This window comes from Chiloscyllium plagiosum, unplaced genomic scaffold, assembly GCF_037043375.1.
Source record: "Chiloscyllium plagiosum isolate Xiang-an unplaced genomic scaffold, Cpla_swu_hap1 HiC_scaffold_4, whole genome shotgun sequence".
NCBI classification, from domain to species: Eukaryota; Metazoa; Chordata; class Chondrichthyes; order Orectolobiformes; family Hemiscylliidae; genus Chiloscyllium; species Chiloscyllium plagiosum.
This window is the reverse complement of record NW_028270142.1, coordinates 59,497,394-59,520,908: the sequence shown is the minus strand read 5'-3', so window position 1 is coordinate 59,520,908 and position 23,515 is coordinate 59,497,394. Positions and strand designations below refer to the sequence as shown.

The following is a 23,515-nucleotide window of genomic DNA, read 5'->3' as shown; positions in this document are numbered from 1 at the left end:
TTTATTTCAATGCAACAGGCCTAACAAGTAAGGCAGATGAACTCAGGGCATAGTTGGGAAAATGGGACTGGAATATCATAGCGATTACAGAGATGTGGCTCAGGGATGGACAGGACTGGCAGCTTGATGTTTCAAGGTATAAATGTTATAGAAGGAATAGAAAAGGGGGCATAAGAGGAGGGAAGTGGCGTTTCTGATGATGGATAATATTACGGCTGTACTTAGGGAGGATACTCCTGGGAATACATCCAGGGAAGTTATTTGGGTAGAACTAAGAAATAAGAAAGGGAAGATCACCTTATTGGGATTGCACTGTAGACCCCCCCGGTAGTCAGTGGGAAATTGAGAAACAAATTTGTAAGGAGATCTCAGTTATCTGTAAGAATAATAGGGTGCTTTTGGCACAGGATTTTAACTTTCCCAATATAGACTGGGACTGCCCAGGACTTGGACTTGGATGGAGAAGAATTTGTTAAGTGTGTACAAGAAAATTTTCTGATTCAGTGCATGAACATACCTATGAGAGAAGATACAAAACTTGACCTACTTTTGGGAAATAAGGCACGGCAGGTGACTGAGGTGTCAGTGGGGGAGCACTCGGAGGCCAGTGACCATAATTCTACTAGATTTAAAATAGTGATGGAAAAGGATAGACCAGATCTAAAAATTCTAAATTGGAGGAAGGTCAATTTTGACAATATTAAGTAAGAACTTTCAAAATTTGATTGGGTGTGGACATTCACAGATAAAGGGATGGCTTGAAAATGGGAAGCCTTCAAAAATGAGATAACAAGAGTCCAAAGACAGCATATTCCTGATAAGGTGTAGGGCAAAGCTGGTAGATGTAGGGAAGGCTGGATGACTAGAGAAATCAAGGTTTTGATCAAGAAAGAGGAAGCATATGTCAGGGGTAGACAGAAGAGATTGAGTGAATCCTTAGAAGACTATAAAGGCAGTAGGAGTATACTAACGAGGAAAATCAGGAGGGCAAAAAGGGGACATGATATAGCTTGGCAATTGGGTTAAGGATTATCCAAAGGCATTTTATCAATACATTAATGACAGAAGGGTAACAAGGGAGAGAATAGGGCCCCTTAAAGATCAGCAAGATCACCTATGTGTGGAAATGGGGGAAGATATAAAAGAATATTTTGCATCAGTTTTTACAGTGGAGGAGGATATGGAAGATATAGAATGTGGGGAAATAAATAGTGACATTTTGAAAGATATCCACATTACAGAAGAGTAGGTGCTGGATGGCTTAAAATGCATAAAGGTGGATAAATCCCTTGATTCAGGGACCTGATCAGGTGTACCCTAGTACTCTGTGGGAAGTGAGGAAGGAGATTACTGAGATATTTGTATCATTGATAGACACAGGTGAGGTGCCAGAAGACTGGAGGTGGGCGAATGTGGTGCCACTATTTGAGAAAGGTTTTATTTTTTAGATTAGATCCCCTACAGTGTGGAAACAGGCCCTTTGGCACAACCAGTCCACGTCGACCCTCCGAAGAGTAATCTACCCAGACCCATTTCCGCTCTGACTAATGCACTTAACACTGTGAGCAATTTAGCATGGCCAATTCACCTGACTTCTGGATTAGTGGTGCTGGAAGAGCACAGCAGTTCAGACAGCATCCGAGGAACAGTAAAATCGAAACGTCTGTGTGCTCTTCCAGCACCACTACTCCAGAATCTGGTTTCCAGCATCTGCAGTCATTGTTTTTACCTAATTCACCTGACTTGCACATCTTTGGACTGTGGGAGGAAACCAGAGCACCCAGAGGAAATCCACGCAGACACGGGGAGAAGGTGAAAACTCCACACAGACAGTTGCCCGAGGCTGGAATCGAACCTGGAACCCTGGTGCTGTGAGGCAGCAGTGCTAACCACTGAGACACTGTGGTAAGAAAAAACCAGGAAACTATAGCCAGTGAGCCTGACATCAGTGGTGGACAAGTTTGTTGGATGGAATCCTGAGGGACAGGATCCACATGTATTTGGAAAGGCAAGGACCAATTAGGGGTAGTCAACATGGCTTTGTGAATGGGAAATAGTGTCTTACTAAATTGATAGAGTTTTTGAAGTAGGAACAAAGAGGACTGATGAGGGCAGGGGGATGGTGATCTACATGGACTTCAGTTAGGTGTTTGCAAAGGTTCTTCATGGTTATCAAGGTTAGATCACATGGAAGACAGGGAGAACGAGCCATTTGGATATAGAGATGACTCGAAGGTAGAAGACAGAGGATAGTGGTGGAGCGTTGTTTTTCAGACTGAAGGCTGGCGACCAGTGGTATGCCACAAGGATCGGTGTTGGGTCCACTGCAGTTTGTCATTTATGTAAATGATTTGAATGTGAACACAGAAGGTATATTTAGTAAGTTTGCTGATGACACCAAAATTGGAGGTCTGGTGGACAGCAAAGAAGGTTACCTCAGATTATAATGGGATCTTGATCAGATGGGCCAATGGGCTGAGAAGTGGCAGATGGAGTTTAATTCAGATAAACATGAGGTGCTGCATTTTGGAAAGGAAAATCAGGGCAGGACATATACACTTAATGGGAAAGTCCTGATGAGTGTTGCTGAGCAAAGAGACATTGGAGTACAGGTTCATAGCTCCTTGAAAGTGGAGTCACAGGTAAATAAGATGGTGAAAAAGTGGTTTGTGTGCTTGCCTTAGTTGGTCAGTGCATTGAATATAGGAGTTGGGAGGTCATATTGCGGTTTTACAGTACATTAATTAGACCACTTTTGGAATACCGTGTGCAATTCTGGTCATCCTGTTATAGGAAGGATGTTGTGAAACTTGGAAGGGTTCAGAAAAGATTTACAAGGATGTTGCCAGGGTTGGAGTATTTGAGTTATAGGGAGAGGATGAATAGGCTGTGGCTGTTTTCCCTGGAGCGCCAGCAGTTGAGGGGTGGCCTTACAGAGGTTTATAAAATGAGGGGTATGGATAGGGTAAATAGACAAGCTCTTTTCCCCAGGGTGGGGGTGTCCAGAACTAGAGAGTATAAGTTTAGGGTGAGAGGGGAAAGATTTAAAAGAGACCCAATGGGCAACATTTTCACACAAACGGTGGTGTGTATGTGGAATGGGCTGCCAGAGGATGTGGTGGAGGCTGGATGGGTATATGAATAGGAAGGGTTTAGAGGGATATGGGCCAAATGCTGGCAGGTGGGACCAGATTTATCAGCATAGACAAGTTGGACTGAAGGGTCTGTTTTCATGCTGTACATCTTTATGGCTCTACATCATTGCCTCCCCATCAATAATATCAATAGCGACAAAGTATTAGAGAAAATCATGACAATAAACCTGACAAATCCCTGAAACATGATACACTAGAAAGAGATAGCTGCAGGGATTATTGATGTACCAGCTAAGATTTTCCAAAACTCCTTAGATTTAGCCGCATCAAATTATAGTGTCAAGTGTAACACCACTTTTCAAGAAAGAAAGTGGGAGAGAAAACAGAGAATGACAGACCAGAAACTTTAACACACTGGGCAAATGTGAAATCAATTGAGGAAATCTTAATAATACACTTCGGAAAGCAGAACACAGCATAACATGGGCTGTTATTTTCCTTTGTTTTGTTTGAAGTGTGAGGCGGGAGTCTTTAAAGGTGAGAAACCCCAACCCACTGCCACCAGGGAGGGAAGTCGTCAGCATCGCAAACTCTCAGACCGCACAAATGAGGAGTCCTGCTGGAAGTTGCCAGCCAATCAGACACTAGCATCCACCAGGAGCATCAGAGGCCCAGACTGCACACCCTGCAGCAAAAATAGAAAGATCTGCTGAGTTTTACCAGTAATATCAGCATCTTTTGGTGGAAAGCAGAGTTAACGTTTCGAGTCCAGCGACCCTTCGTCAGACTCTTCATTTGCTTTATGTTTATTCATGTTCTGAAGACTGGGATGGTGAGGAGGTGTGTTTTCTTTTGGTGAGGGAGAAGGGGAGGTGATATTTGCAGTTTGAGGGTCACTAGGAGTTGGGAGGCGGGGTGATGACGATTGGGGGCAATGGCAGAAAGGTGGCTTTCAGTGGCCATTCTATTTCAACTGCCCCTAGATGGGTCAGATGAAAACCACACAGCAACTCAGCAAAGAGACCGCCTTGTTTTTCTATCAGGGAGGCAGCCCGTCCTGGCCTGCTGGGAGGGCAGGTAACTGGCCAGTTGCACGCTGAGACTCATTGTGTGCTCATTAGCTGCCCGTGATCCTTCCCACCCAGACGTTAGTCATTGATGTATTGGGAAGGGTTGGGTATCTATCTAAAGCCAACACATCTGATCATTTGCCTGACCTTTCCAACCAGTTGCAGGGAGGGAAAGATCCTGTCCATTGTTTGAAAAATTCATTAAAGATTTTTGAGGATGTAACAAGTAGACAAAGGGAAACAAGTAACTGTTCTACACCCCCTATTTTCAAAAGGGATTCAATATGGTGCCACATGAAAGGTTATTAGTCAAGATAATGGCTCAGACTGGGGGTAATATGGGACATAAATAGAGGAATGGAATGGAGGTAAGAGTGATGCAAACAAGACATTTTCAAATTGTCAGATTGTCAGGGAGTGCCGCATGGTTCCATGCTGGCCTCAGCTATTTATATTCATAACAGATGAGGAAAGAGAAAGTGATGTATGTATGTTTGTTAATGACACAAAACTAGGTAGTAAGACGAGCTGTGGAAAGGATGCAGAGAAGGATCAAGGAGACATAGACAGAGGAGGTGAGTGGGCAACACGTTGGCAGATGGATTATAATGTAGAAACTGTGAAGTTATTCACTCGGATTGCAAGAATAGAAAAATGAAATATGTTTTCATCACTGTGAAACTTGTAATTATTGATCATCAGAGAGACTTGGATGTGTCGTACCAGGAAAGCATAAAGTTAGCTTGCAATTCTGAAGGCAAACAGCATGCTGGCTATTATTACAAAACGATTGGAGTATAAGAATAATGAAATCTTTTGACAATTGTGCAGGGTTTTGGTGAGACCATATGTGGAATACTACGTGCAGCTTTGAACTCCATACTTAAGGAAGGATAAAATTTGTATGGAAGTTTTGATAAATTCATGGGAGGAAGAGATTGTCCTATAATGAGAGGCTGAATAAATTGGGCCGTTGGAGTTTAAAAGAATGAAGTGTGATGTCATTGAAACACACAGGATTCTGAAAGGGCTTGCACTGTCAATGACCTGGGAGTTGCAGTGGGAGAGAGACTCCCTGAGATTCTTGTAGAGAGAGGAGGAAAACTTCTTCAAGGCAGGCATCCTTGCAAGAGGATTCGCAGTAGGGTTAAAATCAACGAGGTAAAAACAATGACTGCAGATGCTGGAAACCAGATTCTGGATCAGTGGTGCTGGAAGAGCACAGCAATTCAGGCAGCATCCGAGGACAGGCAAAATTGACGTTTCGGGCAAAAGCCCTTCATCAGGAATAAAGGCAGAGAGCCTGAAGCGTGGAGAGATAAGCTAGAGAAGGGTGGGGGTGGTGATAGAGTAGCATAGAGTACAATAGGTCAGTGGGGAAGGAGATGAAGGTGATAGGTCAGGGAGGAGAGGGTGGAGTGGATAGGTGGAAAAGGAGCTGGGCAGGTCGGACAAGTCCGGACAAGTCAGGGGATCGTGTTGCTGGAGGTCAGAAACTAGGATGAGGTGGGGGAAGGGGAAATGAGGAAACTGTTGAAATCCACATTGATGCCCTGGGGTTGAAGTGTTCCGAGGCGGAAGATGAGGCGTTCTTCTTCCATGCGTCTGGTGGTGAGGGAGCGGCGGTGGAGGAGGCCCAGCACCTCCATATCCTCGGCAGAGTGGGAGGGGGAGTTGAAATGTTGAGCCACAGGGCGATTTGGTTGATTGGTGCGGGTGTCTCGGAGATGTTCCCTAAAGCGCTCTGCTAGGAGGCGCCCAGTCTCCCCAATGTAGAGGAGACCGCATCGGGAGCAACTGATACAATAAATGATATTAGTGGATGTGCAGGTAAAACTTTGATGGATATGGAAGGCTCCTTTAGGGCCTTGGATGGAGGTGAGGGAGGAGGTGTGGGCACAGGTTTTACAGTTCCTGCGGTGGCAGGGGAAAGTGCCAGGATGGGAGGGTGGGTCGTAGGGGGGCGTGGACCTGACCAGGTAGTCACGGAGGGAACGGTCTTTGCGGAAGGCGGAGAGGGGTGGGGAGGGAAATATATCCCTGGTGGTGGGGTCTGTTTGGAGGTGGCGGAAATGTCGGCCGATGATTTGGTTTATGCGAAGGTTGGTAGGGTGGAAGGTGAGCACCAGGGGCGTTCTGTCCTTGTTGCGGTTGGAGGGGTTGGGTCTGAGAGCGGAGGTGCGGGATGTGGACGAGATGCGTTGGAGGGCATCTTTCAATGTTAAGTGATTGCAGCTGCTGATCAAGGAATTTAAAACGTAGGGGCACAGTGCCAGGATAATACACCAATCATCTGGATTGACATTGAGGAGAAATGACTTCACGCAAAGAATAATGAATCTTTGGAATTTTCCGCCCCAAGGGGTTATTAATGCCACACCATCAAATATATTTAAGGTTGACATAAACATATTTTTGATCTCTCGGGGAACCACAGGTTTTGAGAACGCACTGGAAAGTGAAAATGAAGCTCATGATTAGCTGTAATTATACTAAAAAGCAGAGCAGACTCATTGGGCCAAATGACCTACTCATACTCCTGTCTCTTTATGTTGACTCTATCTCTTTGGTATTACTAACAGTTATTTAAATATACAAGCTCCTTCAAAAGGTCATCAGAAATATCGATTTTGTTAATCTATTGCAGCGCATTTTACAGAGTCCACCGATCACGCAATCCAAATTCTAGAGCACCACCTTATGATTGGGAAAGCAGTGCCAACTACTTGTCATTATAACAACTGCCAGTGACAAAGACACCACAGAAGTTATGTTAAACAATCCAGCTATTGCTGTTCTGTTCACAACTCTTTAAAGTGTGAAGCCACTAAGGTGGAGTCACGTGAAAGTAATGGAGATGACCCATCATTTCATGTATCACTTAGGCTCTTGGCAGATCAATGAAGAGTCTAGATTAGAATGGTGCTGGAAAAGCACAGCAGTTCAGGCAGCATCCGAGGAGCAGTAAAATCGACGTTTCAGGCAAAAGCCAATCAGTCCTGATGAAGGGCTTTTGCCCGAAAAGTCGATTTTATTGCTCCTCGGATGCTGCCTGAACTGCTGTGCTTTTCCAGCACCATTCTAATCTAGACTCTGGTTTCCAGCATCTGCAGTCCTTGTTTTTACCTAGATCAATGAAGAACCTTTCCCTAGGGACCAAGGACTTTGGGGTCAGAAGTCCCGTCCACTGAGAGTTGATGACCAAAGAACAACCACTCCTCCGTATTCAGCAGCATCATTAGGGAGAAGGTAAGTAGTATAGTTCTGGAGAACAACAGCCTCCTCTCCCCAAAAGATCAATTGTCACTCCTTCCACTATTCACATACACCACCTAAATATTTAGCATTGTTAACAAGGACAGTTCTGAAGGAGGGTCACTGAACCCAAAATATTAACTCTGCTTTGTCCACAGATGCTGCCTAACCTGCTGTGTTTTTCCAGCCATTTCTCTTTTGGTTTCTTTCATCAAATTGTACAAGTGCCTTGGAAACCATATGTCAAATGTATCTGTCCTGCTTTTTGGGGATGCAAAATAATGTTTCTGTATCTCATTATCTTAAAAATTACTGATATCAACTACTCTCTGTTTAAGGCGACCGGCTGGACACAAAGCCTCGAAGGCCTAAATGGGCACAATTCATGGGAACTCCATCTGGTGATCATTGTGGATCCTGTCCATTTGATGTATCTTTTCCCCAGGGAAAATTATGTCATTTTTTTTTGCTTGTTTCATGCATAATCAGAAGCTGTTTGATGTCTCGTGAAGTGCCTTATGGACTGCCAGGGAGCGAGTGGTCGGCTTTTGAGCAATTGCGTTCTTTTATTGGGGCTCAACAGACAGGTAAGTCATGATGCTTGGGCCCCAGCAGCGAGCAGTTAGGGTCACTAGGATTAAAGTTCCCTGAGCCAGCTCAACACAGCCATCAGAACTGCTCTCAGCAGAGGTTCAACCAACTTCCAGCTCTGAAGCTACACTCATTGGGAGGCCATCTGTTAAGAACACAAAAATAGGTTACCTTCACAGAAGAAAGGCACAAGGGATTCTGTTTTGTGTAGTGTTGTAGTAAACTCTATTTTTGTAATTTTACGCTTTGGACTGCAGCTAGAACAAAATCCAAGGATTGTTAATGACTGAGGGTATTCAGGTGTTAAGCATAGGAGATGGAAGAAATTGCTATTATTAGTTCCAGTGGAGAGCTGAAAGCAAAGGATTGAGGAATATGTCAGAAACTAGAATCACAAGAAGTCAACAGGGATGACATTTGGAGGTCACAATTGAGAAATGGAACTTCAATCCAGGAGAGAATGGTTTTCTGTCTAGCATTTACACAGCAGCAAAATGAAATTGAGAAATCAGCAGTTCACTGGCATACAGTCAGAAGCTCACAGAGTGGGGATGGACTGGAGGCTAAAAAGAGTTACTGTAAGACTTGAAGTGACTCAGAAGCAGAATAGAGTCACAGTAGATGAATCAGTGTAAAGTACTTAGAACGGAGAAGAAGCCCTTCAAATAACAGTTCATATAAAATAGTGAGTCTCACTGAAAACCTTGTAAGGCTGTGCAGTTACTTTTCAGTATGTACTGAAAAGCGAATGTTCCACATTATGGAATTAGTAACTTAGATTAGATTAGATTACTTACAGTGTGGAAATAGGCCCTCTGGCCCAACAAGTCCACACCGACCCGCCGAAGCGCACCCACCCAGACCCATTCCCCTACATTTACTGCTGCACCTAACACTACAGGCAATTTAGCATGGCCAATTCACCTAACCTGTGGGAGGAAACCGGAGCACCCGAAGGAAATCCACGCTGACACGGGGAGAATGTGCAAACTCCACACAGTCAGTCGCCTGAGGCGGGAATTGAATCCAGGTCTCTGGCGCTGTGAGGCAACAGTGCTAACCACTGTGCCACCATGCTGCCCACCGTAAACCTTTTGTTCCATCTTTAGGACATTATAAGGTTGCCTCCTATGCCAAGTTAAATGTAAAACTGCATATAGATTCCTGACAAGGTGCAATCTCAAGACCTGAGTAAGGCAAGTAATTATCAGCATTAAGCTCTCATTAAGAAGCTAAACTGACAGCTTCCAATGTCATCTGATCCTTGAGATGAGAGACAATTATGAACTATTAAATTCTACCAGCAAGTTATGGGAAGGGAGTTTTATATTTATGGGCCAATATAAAACAGGCAATGAAAAATAAATTGAAGGAAATAATGATTGAAGTAAACATCAAAAATCCACCAATTTGAAGCAATTGGTTAACAGGAGCTAATGCTGGCAGCAAATATTAAAAGGCGATTAATGGGCTCAGAATGAACTGATGCATTTATATTTTGAGCACTGTTCTGCCTCTAGTGGTATACATTTCTGGCATACATTGACATAAATCAGAGAATAATGACTGGTTTGAATCCCATTTTTGAGTCGATTCTTCACCATGTGAAGTTAGTAACACGTTTGCACACACTTTCTCTGACAGGTATTTTAACAGAGGTGATGACTCATTTATTTCAAAAATGCTAATACCTTTGTTAAAACATAACAAACCAATTTCATCCAAAGATATTGATAAACACTTCTTTCCACAACACAAGACAATACTTATTTTAATAGCAAGACAAATTTACTCAGTAGACAGAAGGTTGTCAGTAATTGGGACATGATTGTTGGGAGGATTGAAAACTGCTTAGATGATTTTTAATTGATCATTAAGATACAAATTATAGTTAATATTAAGGGTTTTATTCAAGAAGATAACACATTTTAAACACTACATTTCATGTTGCAAGAACCTTGTTTCAAATGTTACATTAAATAAAGCATTTGCCAGAATGAATAGTTTGAGACTTACTACATAGGTATACACTGGGGCAAAAGGATATTAAGTGGTAGTTTGGAAAGCTGTGCACATTTAAAGCAGAATTTGTTTAGTCAGTTGCACATGAGATAAGCATGCAGCTCATCCTGATCCAACAGACACCTAACTGAGCACACTTCTCATCCAAGTATATAGCACATGCATCTTCACACCTTCCATATGAAAGCAGCATATTTGTTGGCACCCTATTCACCATCTTAAATATTTACTCCTTCTCTTAAAGGTGTGTTGCTATGGGCTAAATCAAGTTGTAGTTACCACTAAGTCATTGAACATGTAGAATATAGTACTTAAGTACCTTGCCACTCTCTGAACTACATGTTTGGCTCCAGTTCCCCTTATTGAGATTGGTAATGTTTATACTCTTCAATCTGTTGCAATTTATACAGCAAGCTAGCTTTTCTTACTGAAATATTAAGATTCAATCAGTGCCAGACATTACTGTTTGCACAAGTGGGCTGGGCCCAGCCTGCACCCAAACACTGATACCAATGTCCATCCAATATCATTTTTTTAAAGCTTCATTTTATAAAAATAAGATTTTTTAAAAAGAATTCCCACTGTGTTGGAGTTGTGTTTAAAATCAAAGGATATTTATTTTTTCTATTCCCCTGCCTCTTTTTGGCAAACAGTGGGGAATTAAATGTTAATACAACACAAGTTATATATTATGATTATAAACATGCTGTGGATTCAGGATGACAACATCTGTGATATTCTACATTGGAGAATTTTGAAATAGATCACATTTCTAATTATGGACTTACAGTCTGATCTGCACCTTTGATTCACCGGCATCCCCTTCCTCCACTACTCAGCAGCAGCAGTGTGTACAATGTACCACAGGCAATGTAGGAATTCGCCCAAAATCCTTGACAGTATCTCCAAACCAAGACCACTTCCAACTAGAAGGACAAGGGTCATAGCAAATAATAGGAACACCATCTTCAAATTCCCCTCCAAGCCACCTGCCATTCTGACTTGGAAATATATCACCATTCCTTCACTGTCACAGGGTCACAATCCTGGAATTCCCTCACTAATGTCATTGAAGGTTAGCACATAGATAGCAGTGGTTCAAGCAGGCAGCTCACAACTAACTTCTCAAAAGTAACTAACAGAATCATAGAATCCCTACAGTGTGGAAACAGGCCCTTCGGCCCAACAATTCCATACCGACATTCTGAACAGTAACCTACCCAGACCCATTCCCCAGCTCCATATTTACCCCTGACTAATGCACCTAACCTAAACATCCTCAACACTATGGGCAATTTAGCACGGCCAATTCAGCTAACTTGCACATCTTTGGATTGCGAGGGGAAACCGGAGCATCTGAGGAAACCCACGCAGACATGGGGAGAACGTGCAAATTCCACACAGTCAGCCAAGACTGGAATCAAACCCAGGTCTCTGGTGCTGTGAGGCAGCACTGCTAACCACTGAGCTACTGTGCCGCCCTAATGAGGGGAAATAAATGTTGACCAGCTAGCAATGCCCATGTCCCAAAGAGAATAAAAACAATGACAACTCGAGTGACAAATCCAAACTTCTAAAGACCATTCCTAGGATGTGAGCTCACTTGAAAGGCCAGCATTTGCCCATCCCTAATTGTCACGGAGAACGTGGTGATGAGCTGTCTTCTTACATTGCTGCTGTCTTTGAGGTATTAAGGGCGCTCCAGGATTATGACTCAGTGACAGTGAAGGGCTAATGCTATATTTCCAAGTCAGGCTGACATATAACTTGGAGATGAAAGTGAGGACTGCAGCTGCTGGAGATCAGAGTCGAAAAGTGTGGTGCTGGTAAAGCACAGCTGGACAGGCAACATCTAAGGAGCAGGAGAATCGATGTTCCAAGCTTTCCTGATGAAGAGTTCATGCTCGAAACATCGACTCTCCTCCTCCTCAAATGCTGCCTGGCCGGCTGTGCTTTTCCAGCACCACACTTTTCCAATATAACTTGGAGGTGGTTGCTCAAATGCAACTTTTGGCTAACAGATGTCAACGGGGGTTTGGAGGATTTTGTCAACGGAGCCTTAGTTAGTTGCTACAATGCATCCTGTAGGTAGGAATGCTGCTGCCACAACATATCTGTGGCAGAGGGAGTAAATATTTAAGATGGTGAATAGGGTGCCAAACATGCTGCTTTGACCTGGTATGTGTGAAGATACACATGAAGTATACTTGGATGAGAAGTGGCCTCACTTACATGACTAACAGACCAAGGTGACCTGCATTCTTGTCTTGAGTGCAACTGACTGAACAAAACTAGTTTGTCATATGCACAAGTAGGCTGGGCTCAGGGTGCACTCAAACACTCTTTCAATAGTCCATCCAATTTCATGTTTTAGTTTCGGTTTTTAAGAGTTTTTTTTTTCAAATTTCTCATTGTCTTCTGAACAGGACTGATGGGGGATGGTTATCTGCAGCTAACACTGAAAAAGCAGATTGGATAAAAAGCTAATCCTGCCATAATTTGATTAAGTTCATGTATTCCTCTTGAATTGCCAAAATCTGTTTAAAATCTTTTGCCAATTTATGACTAATTTGGCTTATCTTATGCTCCAGCATTTGGGCACATTACAAGATAAATACCTTGAACAAGTTTGTATTACAATGTTCAAATAGTTCCATCATTTAGTGCAACATAACACACTCAGTGCATCAAAACATAAAAGCAGCAGGGACTAGTATTCGCCTTGGAATTTTTACAAATAGAATTCTTGTAGTATGCTGTGTCTGGAATCCATTCAAGTCTCTGTGGATTCTTTAGCAGCAAAATAGTGACACATGAACTGGGCCCCCAAAACAGAACCACCAGCTGAAACACCCACAGCTGGAAAGCATGGTATCAGTTTGTTCTGCTGGATTTTCTTTCTGAAGATATGGTTTCAGATGAAGGGCCCACAATTACAATCTAGCTTTATTTAGAAGTTTAAAGAGATGACACATGCCTGCTGTATCTTTACGTTATAAAGTCACCATAAAAACACAGAACGCTATATATTTTACAGATTCATCACTCAATGAATGTAAGCCCATGAGTGGTTGGTTCTGTACCCTCTGGTCATCTGTGATACGTAGCATTCCACAATGAGATGCATGTAGAGCTAGCCCAGGAGGAGTTGTGGGGATTGGGCAAATTACATTGTGCAGGTCCCCTATGACAAATCAAAAGTCCTAGAGTATTGACTTGAGGACAAAATCTTGGTTAAAGGTCACCCACTTAAGGCAGAGATGACCAGAAATGTTTCTCTCAGAGGGTAGTCAATCTGTGGAATTCTGTACCACAGAGTGCTGTTGGGTCTGCCTGGGTAAAGGCAGGAAAGTGGAATTGAGGATTATCAGTTCAGCCATGATCACACTGAATGGCCTACTTCTGCTGCGATACCTCATGGTCATCTGGACACATTCCATGGAACTACTGTCGCATCAAGGCAAATCGCACAGTGTGGTTCCAGGGGAAGTGGGGGAGTGCTCTTAAAATAAGGCAGCTTTGGGATTAATAAGCTTGGCACTTTCAAGCTAAACTGGAAATGACACTCTCACCTATTTGAAGGATACCCCGCCAGGACGTTTAGTTCCTCCTAGGTGCCTATGGTCCAAGCATGGCTTCACCACAATTATGGGGCACAAAGTCATCCCAATTCATTCTCAGGTACCTGTAGACAGACAAGGCGTGTACTTGAATCTGCAGACATACCATGAAAGCAGAGGATATCTGCAGAGCATCTGATCCAACTGTAACCCACACCTCTTCTGACATTCAGTAGGATCTTGACTGATGTGTATCTTTATACCATTTACACATTTTTGTTCCTTAATTAATGATCTCCATACCTATGGTTTGCTAAAGCATTTTCATTAACTATCTCTACTAATAGAAACATTGAAAATAGATGCAGGTGTAGGCTATTAAGCCCTTTGAGCTTGCTCCATCATTCAATCTGATCATGGCTGATCATCCAATTCAGTATCCAGTTCCCAATTTTGCCGATTACCCTTTGATTCAGTTCGGCCTAAGAACTCCTCCTCGAAAACATTCAATGTTTTGACCTCAGCTACTTTCAGTGGCAGAAAATTCTACAGGCTCACCATGCTCTGGGTGAAGAAATTTCTCATCTCAGTCTTAAACAGCCGACCACGTATCCTTCAACTGCGAGTCCTGGTTCCTGGACACCCCAGTTATCTTCCTGAATTTACCCTGTCTAGTCCTGTTAGAATTCCGTAAGTATCTATGAGACTCCCCCTTTAGTCTTCGAAAAACCAGTGAATACAATCCTAACTGATTCAGTCTCTCTTCACGTCAGTCCTGCCATCCCATGAATCAGCCTGGTAAACCTTCACTCTACTCCCTCCAATATTTTACTGAGAATTTCTCAACATTACTGTTTAATGTTAAATACCTAGCAAAGAAAATTTAATTTCCAGTAATTAGGCAGTAACATTATGGGTGTTGCAACTGTTGCAGTGATCACTGCAAGAATGAGCTACCTGACCTCAGCAAGTAATCTCACACTAATGTATTTGAATATGACAGCAACTCTGGGTAGAGTTTTGAGGTTCACAGAGGACAAAGCCCAGAATTTGGGGCATCTGCCAGCCACAATGTCTCAGGAACTTCACCTGGCAGACATATAGAGAAATTTACAGCACTAAAGGACTCCCATCCACAGAGGGTGGCATCAATCCCTATGTGAAAGATTCATACCATGGCCCTTTTCATCAGAGGCTCCATGTCCCATTGTATGGAACACCATGCTATTCCAAGTAATGTGAATGCTGACTGCCACATTACTGTTCAGCTTCTGAAATTCCCCACACAGTTTGATTGTAGGTGTGACTGATGGATCTAGCTACAGAAGAGATATTCATCATTGTTGCTGCAGTGCAAGGAAAGGGGAGAGAAATGGATGAGAACCAGATGCACCAGCATGTGCACTTCTCAGCACCACCTTTTCAAGGCAACTAGAGTCCGGCAATAAATAGTGATACCCTTGTCTCACGAGTGAATAAGTAAACGTTCAGCATCAACAGCAACTTCCAGCTGATGCCAACCAGCCCCCTTATGAAGAAATTGCAGCTAAAGGTTCCTTCAGAATATAGAGATGACACAACAGGCTTAGATTTATTCATCCTTAATGCCACTTCCTCAGAGAAGCAAGATGCAGTGTCACTGTAGCTTGAGGATGTTCCAGGGCATGATCACAGAACAATGCCAACTGCTGGAGTGGAATTAGCCACATGAAGGAATGGGTAGCATTCTAACAGTTGGCTTAATGTTACAGCTGTGTTAAATCTTTATGTAGTTGTCAGCTTCCAAGTATCCACTTGGATCCACCTGTGTGCGATCACACAATCCTCAACACATAAATGTTACTAACTAATTTGCACCACCTCACACCCCTTCATCTCATCTTTCCATGACAAAGTCAGTGCTGCTGCCGGGCAGTAGGCTTTGGCAACATAGCTGGCTTCCCTCAGGTGCAGAGCACCATAATCTGCAAATATGTCACATCAAGATTGCCATCTCATAACATGGTTGATGATTCATGAACAGAAAAGGAGTCAAAGTTTGTGCGAAGATTTGTAGCTCGGATGCTCGTTGTTGTGGTTCTGTTCGCCGAGCTGGGAATTTGTGTTGTAGACGTTTCGTCCCCTGTCGAGGTGACATCCTCAGTGCTTAGGAGCCTTCTGTGAAGCACTTCTGTGATCTTTCCTCCGGCATTTGTAGTAGTTTGAAACTGCCGCTTCCAGTTGTCAGTTCCAGCTGTCCGCTGCAGTGGTCGGTATATTGGGTCCAGGTCGATATGCTTATTGATTGAATCAGTGGATGAGTGCCATGCCTCTAGGAATTCCCTGGCTGTTCTCTGTTTGGCTTGTCCTACAATAGTAGCGTTGTCCCAGTCAAACTCATGTTGCTTTTCATCTGCATGTGTGGCTACTAAGGATAGCTGGTCATGTCATTTTGTGGCTAGTTGGTGTTCATGGATGTGGATCGTTAGCTGTCTTCCTGTTTGTCATATGTAGTGTTTTGTGCAGTCCTTGCATGGGATTTTGTACACTACATTGGTTTTGCTCATGCTGGGTATCGGGCCCTTTGTCCTGGTGAGTTGTTGTCTGAGAGTGGCTGTTGGTTTGTGTGCTGTTATGAGTCCTAGTGGTCATAGTAGTCTGGCTGTCAGTTCAGAAATGTTCTTGATGTATGGTAACGTGGCTAGTCCTTTGGGTTGTGGCATGTCCTCATTCCGTTGTCTTTCCCATAGGCATCTGTTGATGAAATTGTGGGGGTATCCGTTTTTGGCGAATACATTGTAGAGGTGTTCTTCTTCCTCTTTTTGCAGTTCAGGTGTGCTGCAGTGTGTTGTGGCCCTTTTGAACAGTGTCTTGATGCAACTTCTTTTGTGTGTTGGGGTGGTTGCTTTCGTAGTTCAGGACTTGGTCTGTGTGTGTGGCTTTCCTGTATACCTTTGTGGTGAATTCTCCATTCAGTGTTCTCTGTACCATCATCAACGCCACACTCACAGGAATCAGATTCACCAGAGAGGAAGAAAAGGACAACCAACTCTCATTCCTAGACATGATGGTACAGACCACTGAACGGAGAATTCACCACAAAGGTATACAAGAAAGCCACACACACAGACCAAGTCCTGAACTACGAAAGCAACCACCCCAACACACAAAAGAAGTTGCATCAAGACACTGTTCAAAAGGGCCACAACACACTGCAGCACACCAGAACTGCAAAAAGAGGAAGAAGAACACCTCTACAATGTATTCGCCAAAAACGGATACCCCCGCATTTTCATCAACAGATGCCTAAGGGAAAGACAACGGAATGAGGACATGCCACAACCCAAAGGACTAGCCACTTTACCATACATCAAGAACATTTCTGAACTGACAGCCAGACTACTACGACCACTAGAACTCATAACAGCACACAAAGGGGTCTGTACCACAAACGGTCTTAAAAATTTACCCTCAGGTCCCTTTTAAATCTTTCCCCTCTCAACTTAAACCTATGCCCTCTAGTTTTGGACTCCCCTACCCATGGAAAATATCCTTGGCTATTCCCTTACCTATGACCCTCATGACTTTATAAACCTTTATATGGTCAGTCCTCAGTTTCCAACGGTCCAGGGGGAAAACACTTTTTCTGTACCCTTTGTAGTTTAACAACATCCTTCTTATAGCAGGGTGACCAGAATTGTACGCAGTATTCTAAAAGTAACCTCACCAACATCTTGTACAGCTGCAACATGATGTCCCAACTCCTATACTCAATGCTCTGACCAATGAAGACATGTATGCCAAGCACCTTCTTCACCAGCATGTCTAAATATGATGGTACTTGCAAGGAAATATGAATCTCCATGCCTAGGTCCTTCTGTTCAACAACACTCTGCAGGGCCCTACAATTAACTGCCTGGTTTACTTTCCCAAAATGCAACACCTCACATTTATCTAAATTAAACTTCATCTGCCACGTGTCAGCCCATTGGCCGAGTTGATTAAGATCCTGTTGTACTTTTAGATAACCACCTTTACTGTCCATTACACTAGCAATTCTGGTGTCATCCACAAACCTACTAACCATACCTCCTCAGACTTCTTGATGTCTGAATTGATCTGGAGGCCTCACAGCATAGCCCAGCCAGTATACTGCATAAGCTGTGCGCTGCACAACCTGAGCAGGCAAGCGGGGATGTAATGGACTCTGAACAGGTAGAGAATCTTTTGAGGAAGAAGATGAGGACATTCAGCAGGAGGAACATTACCTTCGGTATGAAGCGTCAGATGCAACAATCTAGACAGGAATTAATTGACACCTGTTCTAACAGATGTCACCTGGTGTAGTAATCATTCATTGACTGTAAATTTGTCGAAGTATGAAAGGCAAAAATTCCCTCTATTCTGAGAAGTAAATGCAGCTTTTGTTTGTTTTATTCAGAAACAGCAAAGGTGAAAAAAAGTGAATATTTTTAGCTATTTTGAGACTTTTCCAAATGTATTGGTTCAATGTTGAATAAAAAGAACATGATAGGCTACAGTGGGAATGGGGAAACAGTAGGCCAGGTTCTAAAATGGGATGAGGCTAAGGACGGGTTACCTGTGTAGCTTGGGTCCTAAACAGGAACATATCAGGGAGGTTATTGCATAATGGTAATGTCCAATAAAATACATTTGTCACATAATAAAGTTGGAGCTAGTGAACTTAAGTATGAATTTGAATGGATTTCAAAAATCACTGTTCAAAGTTTTGCTGTGAAAATGACCAGTTAGGTGAGCTGCACAAGGGTGAATGGTGTGTGCGAAGCTTGTAGGGAGGGCAGGAGAGGAAGAGACAATGGTTATAAACTCAGTGTTATTTTGCATCAAATAGCATACCTCCAATCTCTGACAAGAAGGTCATACTTCCTTTACAGTTAGTTAATGATATTTCTACTTTTAATCTGTTCAGCAACACAAAGAAAACAATAAAATCAGTTTTACTGACATATTCACAGTCAGATCATGATCTCCCACTTCAGAATCATGATCTGACACCTGCATGACTATACTGGTAGCATCTGGCATTTTCATTTGTCATCTTGTTTTTTTTAATCTCAGAGAGGAATAAGAAAGCAAGGGAATGGTAAGCAAGTATGGCAAAACTCCAGTCATTGTGAAAGCCTTCTATACAACAGTTTCAGTTAAATAAATTATGAATCTAAAAGCTGGATGGACATGAAAAAGAAAATAATAGAAAAAAAGAGCAGAGGGACTTCAACTTTCCAAATATTGACTGGGAATACTATAATTCAAGTACTTTAGACGGGTCAGTTTTTGTCCATTGTGTGCAAAAGGGTTTTCTGACACAGTATGTAGACAGGCCAACAGGGGGCGAGGCTATATTAGATTTGGTACTGGATAATGAACCCAGCCAGGTGTTAGATGTGGAGGTAGGTGAGCACTTTGGTGATACTGACCACAATACAGTTATGTTTACTTTAGCAATGGAAAGAGACAGGTATACACCGGATGGCAAGAGCTACAGCTGGGGGAAAGGCAATTACGATGCGATTAGACAATATTTAGGATGCATAGGATGGGGAAAGGAAACTGCAGGGGATAGGCCCAATAGAAATGTAGAGCTTATTCAAGGAACAGCTACTGTGTGTCCTTGGTAAGTATGTACCTGTCAGACAGAGAGGAAATTGTCAAGCACAGGAGCCATGGTTGACTAAGGAAGTTGAATCTCTTGTCAAGAGGAAGAAGGAGGCTTATGTTAGGATGAGATGAGAAGGCTCAGTTAGGGTGAGAGTTACAAGGTAGCCAGGAAAGCCTAAAGAGAGAGCTAAGACAAGCGAGGACATGAGAAGTTGTTGGCAGATAGGATCAGGGAAAATCCTAAAGCTTTCTATCGGTATATAAGGGATAAAAGAATGACTAGACTAAGATTAGAGCCAATCAAGGACAGTAGTGGGAAGTTGTGCATGGAGTCAGAGGAGATAGGGGAAGTGCTAAATGAATATTTTTTGTCAGGATTCACTCTGGAAAAAGACAATGTTGTCAAGGAGAATACTGAGAAACAGGCCATTAGACTAGATGGGATTGAGGTTCACAAGGAGGAGGTGTTAGCAATTCTGCAAAGTATGAAAATAGATAGATTCCCTGGGCCAGATGGGATTTATCCTAGAATTCTCTGGGAAGCCAAGGAGGAAATTGCTGAGCCTTTGGCTTTGATCTTTATGTCATCATAATTCCAGAATATTGGAGAATATTGGAATATTCCAGAAGATTGGAGGATAGCAAATGTTGTTCCCTTGTTCAAGAAGGGGAGTAGAGACAACCCTGGTAATTATAGACCAGTGAGGTAAAAACAATGACTGCAGATGCTGGAAACCAGATTCTGGAGTAGAGTGGTGCTGGAAAAGTACAGCAGTTCAGGCAGCATCCAAGGAGCAGGAAAATCGACGTTTCGGGCTAAAGCCCTTCATCAGGAATACAGGCAGTGCCTGAAAGGTGGAGAGATAAATCGCATTTACTCTCATTTATCTCTCCACCCTTCAGGCACTCTGCCTGTATTCCTGATGAAGGGCTTTTGCCCGAAACATCGATTTTCCTGCTCCTCGGATGCTGCCTGAACTGCTGTGCTTTTCCAGCACCACTCTGCTTATAGACCAGTGAGCCTTACTTCGGTTATGGGTAAAATACTGGAAAAGGTTATAAGAGAGAGGATTTAAAATCATCTCAAAATGAATAAGTTGATCAGGGATAGTCAACACGGTTTTGTGAAGGGTAGGTCATGCCTCACAAACCTTACGGAGTTCTTTGAGAAGGTGACCAAACAGGTGGATGAGGGTAAAGCAGTTGATGTGGCGCATATGGATTTCAGTAAGGCGTTTGATAAGGTTCCCCATGCTAAGCTCCTGCACAAAATACAGAGGCATGGGATTGAGGGTGATTTAGTGGTTTGGATCAAAAATTGGCTCGCTGAAAGAAGACAGAGGCTGGTGGTTGATGGGAAATGTTCATCCTGGAGTTCATTTACTAGTGGTGTACCACAAGGATCTGCTCTGGGTCCACTGCTGTTTGTCATTTTTATAAATGACCTGGATGAGAGGGAGAAGGATGGGATAGTAAATTTGCGGACAACACTAAAGGTCGGTATAGTTGTGGATAGTGCCAAAGAATGTTGTAGGTTACAGAGGGACATAGATAAGCTGCAGAGCTGGCAAATGGAGTTTAATGCAGAAAAGTGTGAGATCATTCACTTTAGGAGAAGTAACAGGAATGCAGAGTACTGAGAAACTGGTAAGGTTCTTGGTAGTGTAGATGAGCAGAGAGATCTTTGTGTCATGTACATAGATTCCTGAAAGTTGCCACTCAGGTTGATAGGGCTGTTAAGAAGGCATATGGTGTGTTAGCTTTTATTAGTAGAGGGATTGAGTTTCGGAACCACGAGGTCATGCTGCAGCTGTACAGAATTCTGGTGCAGCTGCACTTGGCGTATTGCGTACAGTTCTAGTCACCACATAATAAGAAAGATGTAGAAGCTTTGGAAAGAGTTCAGAGGGTCTTGCCTGGTATGGAGGGAAGGTCTTATAAGGAAAGGCTGAGTGACTTGAGGCTGTTTTCGTTCGAGAGAAGCAGGGTGAGAGGTGACTTAATTGAGACATAATATAATCAGAGGGTTGGACCGGGTGGACAATGACAGCCTTTTTCCTGGGATGGTGAGGCTAGCACGAGGGTGTATAGCTTCAAATTGAGGGGTGATAGATATAGGACAGACGCCAGAGGTAGTTTCTTTACTCAGTAGTAGGGGTATGGAATGCACTGCCTACAACAGTTGTAGAATCACCAACTTTACAGGCATTTAAACGGTCATTGGATAGGCATATGGATGAGAATGGAATACTGTAGGTTAGATGGGCTTCAGATTGGTATCACAGGGCAGCACAACATTGAGGTCTGAAGGGCCTGTACTACACTATAATGTTCTATGTTCTAGGGAGAGGTAAATTTGCAACTTACACTGGGCACTAGCTGCCCTTTATAGAAATCCGGTTTTATTTACATATGGTTTTTATAAATGGACAATTCACAACGCCGTTATAAATGTGATTTCTGATTTCTAATGGCAAAGAGGATTCCCTCCTCTCCATTGATCCACCTGTTGTCAACAATAACATACAATTATTTAGCTCCCTCAACATCGTACAGAGGTCCATGGTACTTTATAGGAGTGTTTATAGTAATGTTACCAACCAACATTAAACACTAAGCTACTTAAGGTGATGTTTCGTCAAATGTCCATAAACTTGGTGAAAGAGGTAGATTACAAGAGTATCCTAAAAGTGAAATCAGGAATTGGAGATTAAATAAGGAAATTTCAGAGTTTAGGACATAGGCAGCTGAAGGGACAGCCACATTGGTGGAACAATTGAAATGACGGATGCTCCAGGGAACGTAATTTGCTAAATGCAGTTGTGTCAGTAGGTTGTGATGTGTCTTACAGACTGTATGTTTCAAATTGAAGGTAATTTGAATCAACCAAATGCATTCAGATAGCAAAACAGTCCTGATTGGAAAACAATAATCAAATGGCACCTACAGTAACTAACCAACAGATGTTCTTTCACTTCTTTATTTTAAGCCCAAACATTTTAGAAAAACAGTGTTCAAAATCACAACACCAGGTTATAGTCCAACAGTTTAATTGGAAGCACTAGCTTTCAGAGCGCCGTTCCTTCATCAGGTGGTTGTGGAGTACAGGATTGTAAGACACAAAATTTTAGCAAACGTTTACAGTGTGATGTAACTGAAATTATACATCGAAAAATACCTTGATTGTTTGTTGAGTCTCTCATCTGTTAGAATGACCAGATAGTTTCACTTCTTTGATATGTAAATCACACACACCCACCCCTTATACACACACACACACCCACCCCTTATACACACACACACACCCACCCCTTATACACACACACACACCCACCCCTTATACACACACCCCTTATACACACACACACCCTATACATACACACACCCTATACATACACACACCCACCCCTTATACACATACACACCCACCCCTTATACACATACACACCCACCTCTTATACACACACACACCCCTATACACACACACGTCCAATACACACACACCCTATACACACACAAACACACACACACACCCTATACACACCCACTCCTACACACTCCCACTCCCACATACACCCACATACACACACACAGCCACATACCCCCACATACACACACACACCCACATACACACACACACCCACATACCCCTATACACACACACACACCCACCCCTATACACACACACACACACCCGCCCCCTATACACACACACACACACCCACCCCCTATACACACACACACACACCCGCCCCCTATACACACACACACACACCCACCCACCCCTATACACACACACACACACCCACCCCCTACACACACACACACACCCTACACACACACACCCACCCCCTACACACACACACACACCCCCTATACACACACACACCCACCCCCTATACACACACACACCCACCCCCTATACACACACACCCATCCCCTATACACACACACACACCCACCCACCCCCTATACACACACACACCCACCCACCCCCTATACACACACACACATCCACCCACCCCTATACACACACACACACCCACCCACCCCTATACACACACACACACCCACCCACCCCCTATACACACACACACCCACCCCCTATACACACACACCCACCCCCTATACACACACACACCCAACCCCTATATACACACACATCCACCCCCTATACACACACACATCCACCCCTATACACACACACCCACCCCCTATACACACACACCCACCCCCTATACACAAACACCCATCCTCTATACACACACACACACCTACCCCCTATACACACACACACCCACCC

At 43.3% G+C, this 23,515-nt stretch overlaps 1 protein-coding gene across 11 annotated transcripts in view; it reads right to left on the bottom strand.

Annotated features, from left to right (window-relative positions):
* LOC122549160 (neurocalcin-delta) overlaps nt 1–23,515 on the bottom strand; it is a 356,229-nt gene that overhangs the window by 37,178 nt on the left and 295,536 nt on the right. For 4 of the 11 annotated variants that reach the window (XM_087986278.1, XM_043688503.2, XM_087986281.1 and 1 more), the window contains one exon: nt 13,606–13,718. The exons of the other annotated variants lie outside the window; for them this stretch is intronic. The gene's annotated coding sequence lies outside the window, so the exon portion shown is untranslated. The remainder of the gene's footprint in view (nt 1–13,605; nt 13,719–23,515) is intronic. 11 annotated transcript variants of the gene reach the window in all.